The sequence below is a fragment of the Lissotriton vulgaris genome, chromosome 7 (assembly GCF_964263255.1).
Source record: "Lissotriton vulgaris chromosome 7, aLisVul1.2, whole genome shotgun sequence".
Taxonomy (NCBI): domain Eukaryota; kingdom Metazoa; phylum Chordata; class Amphibia; order Caudata; family Salamandridae; genus Lissotriton; species Lissotriton vulgaris.
The window spans coordinates 1,545,273,528-1,545,292,567 of NC_141695.1; positions in this window are offsets into that span (position 1 = coordinate 1,545,273,528).

Consider the following 19,040-nt stretch of genomic DNA (forward strand, 5'->3'; position numbering starts at 1 on the left):
TGGTTCTTTTGTAGTAACTAGGTTCTATAAAACGGAGTAGCATTTGCCGAGATTGTGGGCCTAATAGAAGAGAAAAAATATCAGGACTTACAAATGTAGGTGGAGTTCCGCCTATTGAAAAATATTTAACATTTTGCATAAGGCATGCCAAAGAATATAGTGCAAAATTCGGGACTCCCAAACCCCCCCTTAAAATTGGTAATGTCATATATTTGAATGCTCTCCGCGATGATTTCCCACTCCATAAGAATCGATCAGTTATAGATTGCAATTTCCTCAATTGTAGTGTAGGTATTTCCAATGGTATTGCTCGAAAATAATATAAAACTTTCGGTAGGATAGTCATTTTTAAAACATTACGTCTCCCAACCAATGATAGATGTAGACATTCAATTTTCTCTAGTTGACTTTTAACTGATCCTAATATATCTGACCAGTTTGCCATAACTAACTGTTGAGGTAGCAATCTAATTTTAATGCCTAGATATTTAGCCTCTAGAGTAACCCTGCTATCATTAGTACATAATCCTACTGAGCATATGACCTGTGTTTTTTGGCTATTAAGTTTGTACCCAGCCACATTGCCAAATTCATGAGTCAAATTTTCTATTTCAGTTAATGCAGATTCTGGATCAGATGTTATAACTGCGATATCGTCAGCATTGGCTAACACCCGTATATCACCTCCAGGCAAAACCATGGGTTGAATTTGTTGAGATGACTTTAATGCCTTAATCAGTGGTTCTATATAAATAGCGAATAGCAAGGGTGAGCAAGGGCACCCCTGTCGCGTGCCCCGCGTGATATTGACTGCCATTGACTCTTGTCCTGAAATACAGATCTTAGCCCTCGGGTGTCTATACATAATTTGTAAAGCAGATATAAATCGTGATCCAAATCCCATTTTTACCAAAATTGCCCACAGAAATGCCCATGCGACGCGGTTGAACGCTTTCTCTGCGTCTAGAAACACCAATCCAACGTTTTTATGTTCAGCAGTAGCATAATCTAGTGTTGCAATAACCCGGTGTATATGGTTAATAGTGCCACGATCAGGGAGAAAGCCATGTTGTTGTTCAGGAACTAAAGTTGGAACAATTTGACTCAGACGGTTCGCGAGAATTTTAGAATACAATTTTGCGTCCGCATTTATAAGTGAAATGGGATGATACGACTCGGGTAGATGCGAAGGTTTGTCTTTTTTGGGAAATATAACTATGCTAGCATCTTCCCATGATGGTGGGGGGTGGCCTCTCTGAGCTTCTAAAAACGTTGCGAGCATATCGCTCTTGATTATAGGGAATAACATTTGATAAATTTCTAATGGGAGTTTATCAGGACCACAAGCCTTCCCCAGAGCTAGTTCTTTCAGGGAGGTCTCAAGTTCTTCAATTGTAATTGGGAGCTCTAATTGTTCCTGTTGTGCCAGATCTAGTTGGGGCAATTCCAATTTATCTATATATTGATTAAGTAAATCAGATGAAAGAGCTTTTTGGGTATAGAGATTTGTATAATACTCATAAAAGACCTGCAATATCTCCTCTAGTGGCTCTATTAGGGTTCCCTGATTATTTTCTATAGAATTTATACGCTGTAAAGTCTGTCTTCCCCGCATTCTCTGAGCTAGACATCTACCCACATTTTCTCCATATTCATATCTTTCTGCGCGAAAAGCCTTATATTGTTGTGCTATGTCTTGACTCCAGACTCCATTTATCTTAGCTTTATGCTTCGCAACTTCGTTTTGTGAGGTTTCACTATCTCGATGTAATCTAATATCGCGCATTAAATCATGTTCTGCATTAATTAGATCTTGTATTAATTCTGTCATTATATTATTTCTTTTCTTTTATATACTCCAACTATAACTACAGGTTTCACCACGTAATCCTGCCTTAAAACAATCCCATACCATTGCATAAGATGTAGAGCCTCTATTGACATCAAAAAATTGCTGGGCCCAGTCCATTACTTGTTTCACATATATTTCATCTGATAATAATTTCCTATTAAAAGTGAAAGATCTTTGTATTCGTTGGGTGTTAGGTATGGTATGTCCATGACAATTGGAGCATGATCTGAAGTGATACGTGGTTTAACTAGCATACTAGATCCTTGCGCCATATGTCTAGGTATAAAAATGTAGTCTATTCGCACAAATTTCTTGTGCGGCGAAGAAAAAAAGGTGTAACCAGGATCCTTCAGATGAGCAAGAGGCCATCCATCAACCAACCCATGTTGAGATAAGAGTTGGTGTAGTGTCTTAAACACCTTGGGTTTCCTACCTTGATATCTAGTATATTTTGGATCCCATGTATTCGATTCCCCATGAATATTGAAATCGCCCAATAAAAATACTGGGGTGCTCCATAGTGCTAATTCTACATTTAAATACTCTATTACTGCAGTGTCGTCCATATTGGATCCATATACTGTACAAATCGTGGTTACAACATTACCGATGACACATTCCACAATTGCCCAGCGTCCTAAACTATCCACTTTAACTTTCCCCGTTGTGATTACAGAGCGTCGACCCAAAATAGCCACCCCTCTATTCGTAGTAGATTGTTGTGAAGCAGCCAACACTATAAGTCCAAGATCATTCAATACTTGTCTTTTTGCCCATGGTATATGCGTCTCTTGAATACATAATATATCCGGTTGTATTAAACGAATTTCATGCATCACACGCTTACGTTAAGGCCACATACATTAAATGAACACATTCTAAACTTAAAGCTCGCCATAGCAGATGTATAAGTTCATTGCAAAAATTAAATTATACCATTGTACCATTCCATCAACAAGGAAAAGACTGGTCATTTCAACATAATATTCTATGACTTTGACTGAATTTTTTTCCCCCTTTTCGCCCCAGCACACCCCCCATGAACAACTCGTCCCACCCACTTCCCAACACCACATCCCCCCCCAGTGACCCCTCCCCAACATTAAGGCAAAGGGGCCTATGGCCCCGGTGATGTATGTGAGAGCACCACAGATGTTTGGGCGTATCCAAAACTCTAAGCATTAGTAGAGAATGAGTTATGCCGCATAATACATCTGATATCTAACAATCAAATCTTATTCCTCATTCTAATGTATTCAAATATGCCTTTGCTAGAGCTTCGGCGGTAAAGAATCTATTTTGACCCCTATATACAATCTTTAATGTAGATGGTTGAAGCAAGAAAGCTTGCGCGCCCTTTTTTTGAAATGGTTCGATCATTTGACGCATTCTCCAGCGATTCTCAACTGTAGAATGGCAATAATCGGGGCGTACAAAAAACTCTATACCCTTCCCAGAGCGCTTCTTATCCGGCCTTGCAAGATCATACAATTTTTGTCTTGCCAAGAAGTTGTTCAAGGATATCAAAATGGCTCGAGGATATTGCCATGTTTGGGTGTTCCGTATTGCTTGTTTGCGAAAAGGGAACCGATGTGCCCTTTGAATCTCCTGAGACCATTGCCAATCTTTAACATCAGGAAAAGCATCTTCAGAAAAGTTCCACAACAAATTGTCGCACATCTTGCCCCTCACTTCCTTCCGGAACACCCAAAATTCGCAGATTATTGCGACAAAGTCTATTCTCCAAATCGACCAGTTTAGAGTTCACATCTTCTATCTGACCCTTGGAGTCATCGAGACTAGTTTTAATGTGTGTTACTTGGTCCTCTAATGTAGATATACGTCTTTCCGCTTCTGCCATTCTGTCTGTAAAATCATTACATGACTTGGCTAGGCGTCGCACCGTGTTCTGGAGTTTTTTACAAGCATTGTGAGTTTTCAAGTGCTCGGCTTTTGCCTCTAGTCGTTGTTCTGAGATGGCTTTGAGTATAATATCTATTGGCGTTTGATTAGGAAGTCCAGGACTAGAGCTGGTTTGTTGAGTAGGTTCTATTAGATCCTGATCTAGATCTTGATCTATTATAGTTGGGTCGCCTTCTGAAGTTTCCTCGCTCCAGGATCTAGTTGACCGCATATCACCTGTAACACTAACACGTTTTTCCTTGCTTGTATTTTCCTTTCTCCCATCTTCAATCCCCTCCTCTACATCCTCTTCCAAATCAGACCCCTCGGAATGTTCTGAAAGTGAGTAAAATTCACTATCTTTGCTCCCGATGGGGTCGCCATCGCATTCTAACCCTTCAGCTCGAGATGGGTCCAGTTCAGCATCCCCTTCAGCCACCCTCATATCGCTAACACTGAAATCAGCAGCATTTTGCGTTTCTGGCAATGCGGGGGGATCAGATGAAGGGACATATGTGGGTGGATTAATTGAAAAGGTTGTCGGAGAGACTATCAACTGTTCGAGTGCCGCTACCAAAGTCCCATCTTGATCATTATCCAAAGGTAAAGCCATTTTCAGTTCAGTTCCACTACCGTCATTCTGAGGCTTAGTGACTGTTGTGGTTGTTGCTTTTGGTTTGGAGTTAAACATTCGTGGAATTTTTGGGGTGCCCAGTTGGCTGTTATCCGGGTCATTATTGCTAGCATCTTGCCTTGATTTTGCTGCTAGTGCAGCTTGAGTCCCGATCGGATTATCGCCGCTAGGTCTGGTTTTACCACCACGCGCAGTTTTTGGGGCCATATTGCAAAAAGAAGAAGAAAAAATAAATCCTCATACCAAGCAGCTTATCGCCGTTTATCAAATCTCTTTGAGTCTCTTTAAGCTTGGAAATCTTTTAGACCCTTCAAAAGTCCGTTTTATAATAGAAGGGAAAAATAGTGTACCAGCGTTTTTTTTTCCCCCTCTCTACATTTAAATCTGCATTTAAATCTGCTTTTATCTGCTTTTGATTCCGCTTCAGGGGAAAAAAAGAAAAAAGTCTTACTCAATTATCCCTGTGCTGTTTATCCTGTGTGAATTCAGCAGCTTTCAATGTTGTTTCTCCGGTATCCTCTCCGTGGTGGCTTCACGCAGCTCTCCGCTCTCACCTATCGACTCCTGGGGTGCTGAGGCGTTCCTCTGTATGTCTCTCTGTACACCAGAATCAGCGTTCGATTCGCTCCAGGTGCCGCTACAGAGCCGCGCAGCAGCCCCGCTCGGCACATCGGGTGCCTCCCACTCAGGCAGAGATTCGTACTCCTTGAGCCAGAGCACTCCAGGAAAGCTCTCCTATGCAGCTCAAAATACGGCAGATTATCGGCGAGACAGCAGAAAACAGCAGCAGGATAAAGACGTGGTTTAGCAGTAGCAGAAATCACCGCCTAAAGCTCAGGTACAGCTGATACTTGGTACGCCCAAACGGAGCTCTCACAAACACGCCTGACGTGCAGGCACCATCTTGCCTCCCTATTTGACTCTCTTTTGGACTGAAAATGTGGTTATATTTTTCCTTAACATGGTCTCAAAAACTTAAAAGACAATAGATTTATTTTCTCAGCCACACGACCCTGAATTTAAATACAGGGAAAACACCAAAGCACCACATCAAAAGTGGTGTTTCGAGGTCAGCATGTGTCCAACCATGCCCACTACAGAAAGGGTTTTCTTTTCTTGGGGTAGTAGCTTTTACAATACAAGTATACATTCTATTTCTGCTCTCTTGTCTGTTCGGAGATTAAGGAAATTTGAAACAGGCACATGCCCTTTTTCTGTTTGTGCTGACTTGCTATGTAACCCATTTCTATCTATTTTAAGAGACAGAAGATCATCCTTAGTTTAGCAAATGACTTGATGAAATCTGTTTTTCAAAATTTATAATTTAAGATGTTTTTCATACTGGAAAGGAAGTAATGTAAGGTTATGTCCTATCCTGGGCAGACACTTTAGATGCTGCCATGCTTGAGCTCTATGAGGGATAATTTAATATGATATCCTGTAGTGAACAGAAGGATCAACAGTTTATTGGCATTTCAAAAGACATTTCTTGACAACAACATTTAACAATAAAAATATCCAATTTTATTTTCATCTAACTGTAGCCAGTGTGTTTCAATCTTTTTAAAGAACACTTCTCTTTGAGGGTCTTCTTCAGGATTGGGACTAGCAGTAAGCACCACACTCCAGTGTTTATAGTGACTTGCCCAATTTAGTTGCTTTCATTTATTGATCTTACCTGTCATGACTATAAGACACATCTGTTTACAGGTCACTAGTCACTATTTTTGCATAAGACCCTGTGAATGGAGTTCTTAAAAAAAAATTCTCTCTCTCTCATACATTTTTATCGTAGATTATGATGACAGTGTTGTGGCTAGAAAAGAAGGTAGCAATTGCAGTTATAAAGGGAAGTGTCCGAGTTTAGGAGTGGCAAAGGACATGCATGAACAGGTCACAATCAACAAATATAGGTAGTCACATGTGCGCGTGAATCAAGATGGCCGCTTTACGAGAATCACTGCGGCCTCTGCCCTTTATTGACGGTTGCAATAACGAAATTAGGCTGAACTTACTATTTATTTTGCCTACTGAGTCTTGCCAGTACCAGCGCTTTTTGGATTCATACTTTCCTCAGCATTTGAGTGAGATATTCTAGATTATCTTTAATTGACGATTTAAGCTTTGCTCTCTTCTAAGTACTGCCGAGTTTCTCAGTCAGGAGGGTGGAGTCACTTTGAGGAATGGGCGCACCTGAGGCCTGGTCACTCTCAAACTCTCTCCAACTCTCACTCTAACTCTCAAACTTACATGTAGCTGCTGCACAGCCTCATATTGTACAGCCTTTATTTTAGCTTGTCTCATTTTTTTATTAATTATTACAAATAGCTTTAAAATAATTAGCTTCCTACTATGGAAGGAAAAAATACTCCTGTGACGCATAGCAAGCGTAAACAAAATACTTCTCCTCCACCAGTCAAGTCTAAATAAGTAGAAGCCATAATATATGAGAAAATACAAGCTATTCCTTCCAACACAGACACTATTATGTCAGAAATAAAAAAAATATGCTCAAAGACATGCCAATGCAATCAAAATTCAGGACAATAAAGTCAAACTAGATATTCTTATACCTATTGTATTAAAAATAGGGCCAATAATTAAATTAAAAATTGATTTAGATAACCGTAATCAACAGTACAACTTGCAAATTTTTATATTTTCAGAAAATGTGGAAGGTAATGATTGCAGGATGTATTTGGAAAATCTTTTGCCTGGCCTTTTACACATAGAATGTCCTGAGAAATTTGAGATTGACAAGGTGCATAGAATCACTTCCCATAGAAGTCCAAACCAAAACAAACCTCGCCAAATGACATTTACATTTTTGCGTCATCATCATCTAGTGCTCATACGGAAACCGGCAAGTGAATTTTCATCTTTAACGGTCAATGGAAAAAACGTTTTTATTCAAGACTTTGCCAAGGACAATGTAAAAATCCACAAAGACTTCATTGATCTTTGACAAAGTCTGAGAATTTGTGGTTTCATATATGGGTTATTCGATCCCTCCACGATGAGAATATGGAAAGATGGCTTCTTGAAGTCCTTCCAACATTCTGATGATCTTTGTTTATACTTAGATCAACGTTCGCAGCTCTCCATGGAAACTAATGAGAATGATACTTGAGAACTATGGTTTAAATTTCCTTATAAATAGCCTAAATAACTGAAATTCTTCAAAGAGCATTTCAGGATCGGTTATTCTTGTCATGCGTGTGTGCAATTCAAGAATTCTATTTATGGTTCTATGTTGTCTTTGTTATTTGTTTGTCTGTGTCTTTCATTTTCTCCTTTCTTTTTCTATTAGAGCTATGTTTATTCGGTCAGCTTTCTTGATTCTTGCTTCTCTTCTGTTTTGGATCTTTAGTGATGATTTCTAATATTAAAGGTATTAAAAGATTTACGGCACCCTGTTAAATGTAGATTATTTAGCTAGACATAAGGCTGATATTTGTTTACTTTAGGAGACTCATATAGATGATATAGATTTGTCTTAAATGAGCAAAAAATGGGTTGGTAGTATTGTCTCTTCACCTGCTCTCAATAGGAAAAAGGGGGTTGCTATTTTGTTTAAAAACTGCATCTTCAAATATTACACAAATGTTCTGATTTTAATGATTGTTTTCTTATAACTAAAATAAAAACTGATGATATGGTTTTACACCTGATTAATGTATATGGTCCAACGAAGGATGACCCCGATTTTTTGGTCTCTTTTTACATTGGAAGTCCTAAAATTGGGTAATATTCCACTTGTTATCGTGATCCATTATTTGATAGAAATTCCCAAACTAAATTTTGTCCTCCAAAAGCTTACTTTACTCCGAATTCCTTTTTTAGAACCACTAAATAAGTGGATATTTGGCGTTTGCATCATCCAAAGACTAAACAATTTACTTTTATTTCTAATCCTCATAAGTACTATACGTCAATTGATTTTTTATTAATATCCCCTCATGTAATACCTTATAGTTCTGATCCTACTATCCAAAATATAGATATTTCAGACTATGCACTTGTTTCATGCATTTTATGTCCGAACGTTTCTCCACGATCTCGAGGAAGATGGCGCATGAATACCAATGTGGTCCTTAGCAACAACAACAACCAAAAATGTTATTGGTAATTCATGAGTATTTTTCTTTTAATTCTGACGTTTGCTACATCAATTATTATTCAATGGGATGCATTTAAAGTAAATAGCAGTCGGTTGTTAAGGTAGGTTGGAATGTGGGCCCCTGACAATGTTTTTTCTACCTTTATGAGTGCCTTTTCCACACCATGAATGTACTGAAATATTCTTGCAATGGAACTTGCATCTGATGAATTAAAGCAGGGCAAGATTGCTTCCCTGCAAGCGTGCACCCCTTGCTGCTTCCAAAGGAGTGCAAAAGTATCTGACAAACTCCTAGTGTGGTTGGGCAGATACAGATGTTGTGGACCAGGTTTTCAACTGCCAAACTGCATAACATGCAGGACATGTCTCCAGCTGTCCTCATCCAGGGCTTAATAAATGGTAGCGATGGGAATCCACCCAGTAGGCAGAACAAAAATAGTTTTTTTGTCCTGGGATTTAGGGCTTCCGCAAGGTACTGCCGAGGTCTCAGGGATGTGTAGCTGTTCAATAAAACCCAGACGTGTTGGCGTTTCACTAGGGATGCCCTATAGTTGAACAATGCTGATATTTTAGATGATTTTGATGGCGCCTTTTTAAATTGATCTAGGCTTGCTGAGGTTATCCACAATTCCTTCAGGGCTAGCAGTTCAATGGTATCATTGAAATATTTGTGAAAAGGCAAGTGTTGCCTTTTTGCAATCCCCTCCCACACATAGTAATTAATAGAATTGGGCTCAGTGTTTTTTAGCTTAAAGCAGACAACAGAAAAAGCTGCCCTCCCTTGCATGAGTCTGCTTTGTTGGCCCAAGCTCAAGTCTGATTTGTACTGGTGAAGTGCATTGGGGAGATGAAAGATTTGCCTGTATATATGAATTAGGATTTTGCCCAGGACCAAGATGTATCTGCCTCTCGATGCTTCACACCCATAAGCTAAGGTTGGTATTATTTTTGCTTTGGCGGTATTAAGAATCGGGGCATATGAGGGTACATTTAGGTGCCTATATAACCCTGCCACGCCTTCTGTGAGGACCATCCCTTTCTTTCTGATCTCCTCTTTATAAAAGAAATATCACTATGACTACCTCTACTGTTTTTCTAAAAAGATCAGTAATACTTGAGTCTACAAAATGAATGTTACAAGATTTTTACTCAATTTTCCAGTCTCCTATGTCACTTACACTAAATTCCTCATTTTGGGAAAATCCTATGTTTAAACTAACTCTCAATCAAAAATGTTGGTACTCTTGAATAAAGCAGATTTTTTCTATTTGAAGATATTAATCATAACAATCCATTTTTGATCTTTGATGAATTACAACAAAGATTTAAATTAAAGCCATCAGCTAGTTATAAATATGAACTTTTATGTTATTCAATCCTTGATTATTTCCAAATAATTTTCCTCTGCATGATACATCTGATTTAGCATTGCATGTACAAACGAATGCTTCATCATCTCATACTGTGTCACAATTGAATAGTTGTGCAGGGGATAATATCAGATTTCTAGCTTCTTTTTGAATTAAGAGTTAGGTTTATTGTTTTCCCTAGATATATAGAGGAGAATTTAGCTGAATAGTATCTATGGATGGCTGCCCATTTCTTTATGTCAAACAAATTGATTTTTACTATTAATTTGCCTGCGGACTCCTTTAAGGTTATTCAAGACAAAACTTTTGAATTCATGTAATTGTTGGAATTGTTCTCTGCATATTGACTGGTTAAGGCACATGCTTTATGAATGTCGTGTTGTTGGTCAGTTTTGGAAAGAGGTTTGAAATATTATGACCAAAATATTGAACATCACAAATATTTTTCCTATACTATATTAATTTGAAAGTCAGTCTCACCTTAAACAAAATTGTCTAATATTACAGGCCAACTTCTGGATTTTTCAATTTCTGCAGCTTTGAAATCAATTAATGCCAATTGGAAAAATACTTCATTAATATCAATTTATACACTTACTAGAAGAGGATCTAATTTGTCTCTTTGAGGCATTACCCATTATGCTTCTAACAATCATTTATTTTGGAAACCAATTGATGATTACATAGCTTTACAACTATAAATAGTCTTATTACTAGTGAATACATTGTGCCTGCATAAGACAAACTAGTTGAAGTTTAGTAGCTCTAACTAAGATTTATTAAGGTAATGCTTATATTTATCTATTTGTTTTCCGTTTTCTTTTTTCTTTTCCTTCTTCTTTTAATTACCGGATTTGAATACTGTTTTATAGATACTAAGGGGTCGATTACAATGGCGAGCGGACTGGAGTCCGTCCACATCGTGGTGGTGACCGGGACCGTCCGCAATGCTTGCGGTGGTTCCGCACACCAAATTTCGATGCGACCGCCACCATGGCGGTCTCGTCTGCAATTTTAACATTGCTGCGGGTGCTGCTGACAACAGCACCCGCTGTGATGTTGAAAGAGCATGCTGTACATTTCAGTGTACTACATGGCAGGCACAACACTGTGCCTGACACCTAGTGCACTGAAATGCAGGGGGTACCATGTGTACCCCCCAGTGCACATGCACCTCCCCCAACACAAAATAACCTTTGCCAGCCCTTTCATGATGGTTTTGCCATCATGGAAAGGCTGGATCAAGCCTGCATCATAATATGGTGGACGGTGCCTGCTAGGCAACGCCACCATATTATGCATGCAGACCTCTCTGCCAGGCAATCAGTCCAATTGCCTGTGGCGGTTCTATGGCAGACGGTCTTTGCGTCCGCCACGGTAGCAGGGTAGATCTGCCCCCCATCCTAATCTGGCGGGCAGACAATCCACATCTGATGGCGGACGAATCTCCACTGCACGGCTGGCAGTGGCGGTCCTTGCAGCATCATAATGACCCTCTCTTACTTACTCTCTTACTCTTACTTGATATTATGCTGATATTTAGTTAGCACAGTTATTACAAGGATATACATCTATTTGTACCTATTTCGGTGCGCCTATCTGTATGGTTTTTTGATCTTTATCAAATTTAATAAAACATTTTGGACATGAACACAATCAACATATATAGGAATCAACATTAAACATTGTTACCCGTGGGAATGGGAATTATAGACCAAATGGTAGACTGGATGGGCTGGTGTTACTAATGCAAATTCTAGGTTTATAATGTCTTATTTCTCATTATTTTAGTAGCATTGTTGTAAGTACTTGTCATGTATGGCTATGAGAGATGCATAATCCTTCCAGTGACAGGGTTCATTCTGTTGCATCAGTAGATGCAGGATCATGCATGGATTCTTGTTCGTGCTTTTGGACAAATACTAAAGGTTGCACTTTTTTTCAGTAAAGTTAAAACATTACAAAATTTGAAAGACAAGTTTTGACAATAAGTGGTGCATGCACTAGTGATGGATCAGGAGGCATCCACTTATATTTTAGAGCGTGTTGAATCCTCTGATGACAAGTACCATCAACGCAAAGACACCGGGGTAAAAATCATAACTGCTGCAAACACCTAATATTCCCTCCGAAGAGGAGGCTGCCCATGATGGAGACTCGATGACACCACAATTAGTAAACCTTCAAAGGTTCGGGATTTTAATCAGCCAGAATTTTATTACCAATTCTCTCAAATACTCCCAGAGCCAGCTTTAGCTCCCTTTCAAGAAGTATTTATCAATCGCTTCATGCTATTGGTGATATGCTGTATTAGTCCATCTTTCATGGAGTGCTTGAAATGCATGAGGAGTTATTGTACATTTAAAAAGTATTCTCACCACGACATTTTTGACACTTTGGATTTTTTTTAGCTCATTCATGGAATACTATTACAGCCACCAAAACTACCACAATCAACACCCCACCACTAAACTCATGACCACCATTACAAATAATATAATTTCCACCATCAATACTACCAGCATCATCACCAATGCAAATAACTTCAATATCAGCAGCACCATACCATTACTATCACTAACACCACCACTACCACCACTTCACTACAAAACTTTGATAAAGCTAATAGATCTGGCTTTATTGTGCTTTTGCATGAAAATACTTTCCTCCATGTCGGTATGTGCATGTGAGATTAAATTAAAACTAGACCTATTGCTTTTGCCAGTTTCTATATAGACATGCTGAAAAGCCTGAAGATGTCTACCACTTAGATTTCCTGTACAAATAATTTACCCGAGGGCTAACAATGCTTTCTTCACTGCTATTGTTTTACAGGAAGAAAACCTTCTCCTCATTACAGTATCAGGTTTTTAATCGGACAATGCTCACTTTAGTATTCTATCCCCTCAATTGTACACCTCTAACAAAGAATGTTATCTCACCAGTAGTGAAACTGAGAGATGTTGTTCGAATCGCGTGTGAATGGCAAAATAATAGCCCAAGTACTGGAAAGCAAGTAATGTCAGTAGATTTATGTAAAATTAAGTAAACATATGATCTTATTACAACCTGGGTGTCGCTGCTCACTGTGGACACACCAGTGTACAAAGAAACAGTATATGCCTAGATGTTGCCCCAAAGAGAGAGAGAGAGAGAGAGAGAGAGAGAGAGAGAGAGAGAGAGAGAGAGAGAGAGAGAGAAAGAGAAAATGTGTGTGCTCACAGAGGTCTAATGCAAGAGAAGCCAGGACATGATAAACAGAACAGATAACCACATTCATCAACATAGGAAATATCAGACTGGGGTAGGTGAAGTGAGTGGCAGATGGCATATATGGAGAGAGGTGAGGCAGGCAAAATACGGGTGGTAGTAAAATAAAAAATAAAATGCCACTTACCTTCCTGGTTTGCGGCATTACGTCGTCCTCACTTGGGTGTGGTCTTCTCTCCATGAGGCTCTAATGTGGGGCCCAGAAACCTGCATTAACCAATCCTGGCACTGCTCTAATGCTGTTAAATAGCATGAGAGAAGCATCAGCATTAGACAGAGAATTAATTATCAGCAACTTGCGCTCGTGAAATAGTAAGGCCTGAGTTAATCGGTATAATCATTGCACAGTATTTGAATCAATCCAAAGCTAAAACTGCTGTGTAGGATCCTTACATTGACGCAGCACTGTCGACGTAAACGCCAGTTTTAGCTTCGGATTGATTCCAATACTCTGCAATGATGATATCTATTAACCGATATACCCATTTAACCGGCCTTACTATTTCACAAGCTCAAGTTGCTGATAATTATTTCTTGATACACCTATTCAATCGGGTAACACCGCCAATTCAATGGAATTGGCTATTAATGGACTCCTGAGGAGCCATATGGGTATCTCACTGCATCCAAACAGTGGGCGATCACACTGGGATGTATATCTACCCACATCGATATTAGGTTGCTTCTCAACTCTTGTCCTGAAGAAGACCCGCAGTCTGAGGTAAAAATTTCCCTCCTTGCGCAGAAGTCAGATCGAAACATCGACGCCTACCCCCAGCAGGCCTGGACCACTAGACCCTCCTCTATTTTACCTGAGATGATATATTTCTCTATTGTTTATGAATGATACTAAACTAATTAACTTGATAATTTACCACCATTGGCCAGGCCTTTTGTGATTGATTGTTTTCAGTCAGAATTTTAATTGTATTTACTTTGCCTTTTAATTTCAATTGGGAACCATTTCCCGTCCTTCATTATTCTCTACACTAGAGCACTCTTTTCTCGCACATGCCCCAAGAGCAACCTTCCTCACTTCTTTTTATTCAACTATATTATTATATAATTTTGTTGATTCATCTGATTTTGTGATTAAATAAGTATATGCTATGTTGAAACTTTACGGCTGTGGCACATCTAAATACCGGAGTCTTTTTAAATCTATGTAACTGCGATCTGACTCTATGCATGCTCAGAGTCTTCAGTAAATATAAATTGTCTTACAAAGTAAATTGTGTGACAAGAAAGGCCTAGCTCCTGTGTGTAATTAAAAACAAAGGTGGTTCTGTTGGGTGGCAGAAAGAATTGCTTTCTGCCACCCAACAGAAGCACCTTTGTTTTGAATCACGCTTACCCAGGTTCTGAGGGACACAGGGTTACCCCTTTTTTGTAAAACTAGCTCCTGTGTGTAGGCAGCATTTAAATCCATACAAAAAGTCCCCATCCTGTTGTCATTACTAAAAGTCCATATTAGTGTTGTGAGACCTGGTATCCTTGGCGTGGTTCCCCTGACTTTTTGACCTCTGACCTCCTGTTATGTAGACTTCATTTTTGCTGACTTTATGATTCTGGTCACTTTACCACTGGTAAACAGTGCTAACGTTCATGTGCTGGGTACTCTAAACATGATACTGAAAATCTTACTGAGAGTAAGAGTAACCAGCAGTACTCTTATGCATCAATATGCTAAATGTTTATATGCCAAAGTAGTTGAAACAGTACAAAATATATTTTACTCCATGATGTTTTCGAAGGTTTCAGTTATTTATTCCTTTATCTTCATATTTCTCTCATATGATAGAATAATCACAAAGTGTTTTCCAAAATTAGTCGTCAAAAACCAACATGTTGACAAATCACATGGTTTAAAGTCCCCAATGCATTTCGCACAGCAGTGCGCTTCCTCAGGGGGTCTGTGAAATCAATGGAAATAAAACTGCAATGTAATCATAGTATATGATGGAGCACGGCAATACAGGTTAGAAGCTAATGTGCCAATAAACTAAAATACAATATCTCAAGTGTGATGGTGGATAACAGGTAAATAATTATAAGTAAGTATATAGTGAGGAATGAAAATCCAAAAGGTGGGGAGAACCAGCATACAAAGGTGCGGTGGTTGTAGATCGTGAACTCGTCAAGGATACTATGAATCAATCACGTAATAAAAGAACCCGTGAAATCTGAAGTAAAAAAAATGTGCACCAAAGTTGAAAAGACCAAAGGATCCCAAAGCATATAATATCAGAAATACAGTGTAAAATACGAGCGCGAAGTGGTCTCTTACCGCGTGTGCAGAACAGAAACAGACTCAATAGGGGTAAGGCAGCATAAGACCGTGTGTAGGCGAATACCCGGCTCCTGAATCGGGAACCCGGAAGACGCCACGCATGCGCGTTCAAGAGTTATGAACGTGTAGAAAAGTAAACATAGAAAGTGGACGGACATCACGCCGATCGTGACGAAAGTAAACAAAAGAGAAAACACCAGAGTCTGGCTCAAAAGTAGGAAAAAAGCAATATGTGAATAAGACGAACAATAAAATGTGACAGGTCTGAAAATTCAAATTCAGAAAAAGGTGTAAAAAACGTATATGAAAAATAGCTGTCGAACACATAAAAGAAAGGGTGGACACCAGGCACTAAGTCATGTATGCAAAATGAAAATAAATTATCAATGTAAACATGATACCAATTAAGACACAGCTAAATGGAGAGAACATTATCAACAGGTCAAACAGTATTCCAGTACTGGACAAGACATCTCAACGTTATAAATGACAACTAAATTCCAAGCGGTCATTGAGTCCTTTCGGTTGGACCGCCCGGAGGCGGTATATCCAGTATAATTCCCGTTGCAGTAATTGTTTGTTATTGTCCTTGTGTGGTAGTTTGTCTATTGTTTCCAGAATCAGAAATCTTATTTGACTTGCGTTGTGTGAATGTTGGATGAAGTGTGTTGCGATACTGGATTTAAGATTTTTGGTGCGGATGTTGCTCCGATGCTCGTTTAATCTGATCTTGATTTTGCGTTCAGTCTTACCCACGTATGGGAGGCCACACGGGCATTTAATCAAGTATATAACATTGTTCTTATCGCATGTAGCATTCACACGTAAGTTAATGGTGGTACCTTGAGTAGGGTGGGATACAGTAGATCCAGGAATTATGCTGTTACAATGACTGCAGTTGTGACATGGGATAGTTCCTTTAAAGATGGTATCATCAGTAATTGAAGGTTGTTTGATAAGTTGTTGTATAGTTTTAGTACGTTTGTATGCAAAGATGGGTGGTCTTTCAAAAATTTGGTTAAAATCGGTTTCTGATTGTAGGAGTGACCAGTGTTTGCGAATAACCTCTTTGATTTGTCGAGAATGTGTAGAGTACTTGGATGTAAATACAGATCGGATGTCTTGTTGTTGAACCTTAGGTTGAGATTTGAGTAAATCCGCTCGACTCTTGAGACTGACCCTATTTTCAGCATTGGTTGTAGTACTTTTAGGATATCCACGGTGGTGGAATTTTTCCATTATTTTAGAACTGTTAGCTCTGAAAGCGTCCTCTGTGGACGCAATCAGCCTGGCTCTCAATAGTTGCGAATACGGTAAGTGTCTCTTGAGGCTCGGTTGGTGAAAGCTTTGATGGTGTAAATAGTTATTGCGGTCCGTGGCTTTAGTGTAGACTGAGGTTCTGAATTCAGAATCATGAAGTTGAACGAGTACATCAAGGAATGGTATTTCAGTTTTATTAATGGTGTGGGTAAATTGAATCCGTTCGTTCACAGTGTTGAGATTGTTGATAGCAACAAGAAATTGGATCTCTGTACCTTGCCAAACTAGGAAGATATCAAGGTACAGAGATCCAATTTCTTGTTGCTATCAACAATCTCAACACTGTGAACGAACGGATTCAATTTACCCACACCATTAATAAAACTGAAATACCATTCCTTGATGTACTCGTTCAACTTCATGATTCTGAATTCAGAAACTCAGTCTACACTAAAGCCACGGACCGCAATAACTATTTACACCATCAAAGCTTTCACCAACCGAGCCTCAAGAGACACTTACCGTATTCGCAACTATTGAGAGCCAGGCGGATTGCGTCCACAGAGGACGCTTTCAGAGCTAACAGTTCTAAAATAATGGAAAAATTCCACCACCGTGGATATCCTAAAAGTACTACAACCAATGCTGAAAATAGGGTCAGTCTCAAGAGTCGAGCGGATTTACTCAAATCTCAACCTAAGGTTCAACAACAAGACATCCGATCTGTATTTACATCCAAGTACTCTACACATTCTCGACAAATCAAAGAGGTTATTCGCAAACACTGGTCACTCCTACAATCAGAAACCGATTTTAACCAAATTTTTGAAAGACCACCCATCTTTGCATACAAACGTACTAAAACTATACAACAACTTATCAAACAACCTTCAATTACTGATGATACCATCTTTAAAGGAACTATCCCATGTCACAACTGCAGTCATTGTAACAGCATAATTCCTGGATCTACTGTATCCCACCCTACTCAAGGTACCACCATTAACTTACGTGTGAATGCTACATGCGATACGAACAATGTTATATACTTGATTAAATGCCCGTGTGGCCTCCCATACGTGGGTAAGACTGAACGCAAAATCAAGATCAGATTAAACGAGCATCGGAGCAACATCCGCACCAAAAATCTTAAATCCAGTATCGCAACACACTTCATCCAACATTCACACAACGCAAGTCAAATAAGATTTCTGATTCTGGAAACAATAGACAAACTACCACACAAGGACAATAACAAACAATTACTGCAACGGGAATTATACTGGATATACCGCCTCCGGGCGGTCCAACCGAAAGGACTCAATGACCGCTTGGAATTTAGTTGTCATTTATAACGTTGAGATGTCTTGTCCAGTACTGGAATACTGTTTGACCTGTTGATAATGTTCTCTCCATTTAGCTGTGTCTTAATTGGTATCATGTTTACATTGATAATTTATTTTCATTTTGCATACATGACTTAGTGCCTGGTGTCCACCCTTTCTTTTATGTGTTCGACAGCTATTTTTCATATACGTTTTTTACACCTTTTTCTGAATTTGAATTTTCAGACCTGTCACATTTTATTGTTCGTCTTATTCACATATTGCTTTTTTCCTACTTTTGAGCCAGACTCTGGTGTTTTCTCTTTTGTTTACTTTCGTCACGATCGGCGTGATGTCCGTCCACTTTCTATGTTTACTTTTCTACACGTTCATAACTCTTGAACGCGCATGCGTGGCGTCTTCCGGGTTCCCGATTCAGGAGCCGGGTATTCGCCTACACACGGTCTTATGCTGCCTTACCCCTATTGAGTCTGTTTCTGTTCTGCACACGCGGTAAGAGACCACTTCGCGCTCGTATTTTACACTGTATTTCTGATATTATATGCTTTGGGATCCTTTGGTCTTTTCAACTTTGGTGCACATTTTTTTTACTTCAGATTTCACGGGTTCTTTTATTACGTGATTGATTCATAGTATCCTTGACGAGTTCACGATCTACAACCACCGCACCTTTGTATGCTGGTTCTCCCCACCTTTTGGATTTTCATTCCTCACTATATCCTTACTTATAATTATTTACCTGTTATCCACCATCACACTTGAGATATTGTATTTTAGTTTATTGGCACATTAGCTTCTAACCTGTATTGCCGTGCTCCATCATATACTATGATTACATTGCAGTTTTATTTCCATTGATTTCACAGACCCCCTGAGGAAGCGCACTGCTGTGCGAAATGCATTGGGGACTTTAAACCATGTGATTTGTCAACATGTTGGTTTTTGACGACTAATTTTGGAAAACACTTTGTGATTATTCTATCATATGAGAGAAAT